We start from the raw sequence: 3,321 nt of genomic DNA on the forward strand, positions 1-3,321 counted from the left end.
TTTTAAGAGGGTTTTTAGCAACTTTAGCAGGTACAGGATCAGGCAATATGGTACCAGAGGGAACAAAGCATTCATACAAGGATTTAGCTTTAGACACAGAGGGCTCATTTCTAATTGGTTTAGAATAGCCAATGCCATGCATTCCATTTCTGCTTACGCCATAGATCATTGAAGCCATTAAGCTTCTATCCACGCTTTTAGCTAGGAATCTTTGAAAAGACTTTTCATACTTAGATTCATTTCTACAATCAGAGGCATCACAGGCAACAATTTCTTCTAACTTAGCAATCTGGTTCTTAAGCACAGAGTTAGAATTGATCAAGGCATGATTATCATTTTTCAAATCAGAAATAGTTTTCTCATGTTCAGAAGGAGTCTTGGAAACAGCAGATAAGTTCTTTTTCAGCTTCTTATGCTTAGACAATAAAGAGTTATATTTATCCATAATATCAGACAATGCATGTTTCAGTTCAGAGGTAGAGAAAGAAGCGAATACCTCATTTTCATCGTCTGAGTTAGGATTTCCTTCTGATTCTGAGTCAGAGTCAACAACTCCCTTTGACTCTGCTTCCTTGTCTTTGACAATAGCCATGAGTCCTTGGACTTCACCATCAGAGTCAACATCCTCTGACTCTGATTCATCAAATGTCACCATCAGACTCTTCTTTGTCTTGAAGTGCTTCTTTGGCTTCTTGTCCTTCTTCAATTTTGGACAGTCACTTTTGTAGTGCCCTGATTCTTTGCACTCAAAGCATGTGACTTCCTTAAGTGAGGACTTCTTCTGACCTGAGGATTCAGACTTTCCTTTTGCCTTTCCACAGCCTTTGTATTTGCTCTGCCTGTGCTTCCAGATGCGATTGAGTCTCTTGGAGATCAGAGTCAGCTCATCTTCATCAGAATCTTCTGATGCTTCTTCAGATTCCTCTTCTTCAGCTTGAAGAGCTTTTGACTTCTCAACCCTAGCCTTTTCAGATTTAGATTTCAAGGCTATGGACTTTTTCCTCAGATCTTGCATCTCTGAGCGCTTCAGCTCATGGCATTTCAAAATGCTGATGAGTTCTTCTAAACTCATATTCTCACATTTCAAAAGGCATCCAACTTTCAGGAAGACACCTGATGACCCTTATGACATGATCTTTTGTTGTGTAGCTCTTGTTGAGAGGTCGTATGCCAGCTACAAGCAACTGAAATCTGGAGAACATTTCTTCAATGGACTCATTTGGCTCCATGATGAAGGATTCATACTTTTGGATCAAAGACAATGCCTTTGATTCTTTGACTTTCTTGTTTCCTTCATGAGACATCTTCAGAGATTCGAAAATGCCTTTCGCAAACTCACGATCTGTAATCTTCTGGTACTCTTCATAGGAAATAGCACTTAGAAGAATTGCTCTTGCTTTGTGATGTTGTGAGTACAGCTTCTTTTGATCTGCAGTCATCTCTGACCTTGGGATCTTCTTGCCATCTGCATCAACTGGACGCTCGTAGCCATCCACAATAATATCCCAGAGATCTGCATCGAAACCCAGAAAGAAACTTTCCAGTCTATCTTTCCAATATTCGAACCTTTGACCGTCGAACATAGGAGGCTTTGCATTGTAACCATCTCTTTGAGTTTCACTGGTGGTGGCAGCCATTGTTTTTCACACCGGCCCGGATCATTGAACACTGTTAGGTGTGGTAATCAGAACTTGCGCTCTGATACCAATTGAAGGTATGAAAAACGGTAGAAAGGGGGGGGGGGGTTTGAATAACGTTTTCAGTATAAAGCTTCTACCTTAAAGATTTTGACAAATCTTCCGAGAACTTTAGGTGCTAAAGATAAGAGATAGAAAAGCACACAAAGATTTTATCCTGGTTCACTTGATAAATCACTCAAGCTACTCCAGTCCACCCGTTAAGGTGATTTCTTCCTTCTTAGAATGAAGGCAATCCACTAATCAGGTAAGAGTTACAACTGCACTTGAAACCTACAAGTGACTAACAATTACACTGACTTAGCTCACACTAAGATTCACTCTCTTAGTCTTCTCTAGGATCCGATCAGCCTTGATCTCCTAAAGGAACTAAACAAACTGTTTATCAAAGAATTGTTTACAAGAGATTTGCTTCTAAAAAGCTAATAGTAAACTCAATGAATTTCAGATGAAAGAAAGCTTAGAAGAATTTAAGTTTGTCTTGCGCGTATGTGAATGCTTCTTGCCGCTTCTTTCAGTCTTCAGCCTCTTTATATACTCCAAGGATTAGGGTTGAGCGTTGCATGGAAAATGCTACCGTTGGAGGGCAGTTCTGGAAAATCCAGCTTCTGCTATGTCTGAGACTGTTAGGTAGGTCGTCAGGAAGGTACAGTTGCTTTTGTACTTGGATAGCGACTTGACCTTTAAACCTAGGAGACTTCTGATCAGGGGAATGCTTCATATTGGAACTTGTGAAGCCGGTTGATCAGAGTCAGAGGGAAAGCCCAGATCCTCTGATCAATGTTTCTTCTGATTCTGAACTCAGAGGGAAGAACATGGCCTTCAGAGTATCTAGCTTCTGGACAACAGAATTTCACTAATCAGCTTCTAGATCTTCAGAGTCTTCTACACCATCAGAATATCTGAGCCTTCAGTGTTTCTTGGTTATCAGACTTTCTGGATCTTCAGAACTTCTAGTGACTGAGTCCACATCAGAGTTTGTATAACTTCAGAAATTCTGAAGCTTTTCCACTGTTCATACTGAACATGGTGAATGCAAAAGCGTTTCTTAGGTCGCTCTTTATACATAGTGCTTCTGATTTGTGTGAGATGAGTTGAGGTCAGAGCCTGCAAATAGCACACTCAGAGAAACACGTTAGAGTACCACAATTGTTCATATCAAAAAGGTTAACATGTAATCGTCAAAACATAGAGTTGTACTACTAGATCAAAACTTGATCTTACAGGAGTAACGTTGGAAGGACCAGGAGATCTAGTATTGGAGCAATCGCTGAAATTTGAGTTCAAGGCAACAAACAACCAGGCAGAATATGAAGCTCTCATCGCCGGATTAAAGTTGGCGCTTGAGGTAAAAATCGGAAGGTTGTTGATAAGAACGGACTCGCAGTTGGTAGAGAGTCAAGTGAAGGGAACTTTCCAGGTCAAGGATCCCAATCTGATCAAATACCTTGAGCGAGTGCGATATTTGATGACACTTTTTCAAGAAGTTGCGGTAGAGTATGTTCCTCGAGCAAAAAATCAGCGGGCGGACGCGTTGGCCAAATTGGCGAGCACACGGAAGTCCGGCAACAACAAAAGTGTGATTCAGGAAACGCTAGCGTGCCCCAGCATCGAAGGCGAGCTC

Source organism: Lotus japonicus, chromosome 1 (assembly GCF_012489685.1).
Source record: "Lotus japonicus ecotype B-129 chromosome 1, LjGifu_v1.2".
Classification (NCBI taxonomy): domain Eukaryota; kingdom Viridiplantae; phylum Streptophyta; class Magnoliopsida; order Fabales; family Fabaceae; genus Lotus; species Lotus japonicus.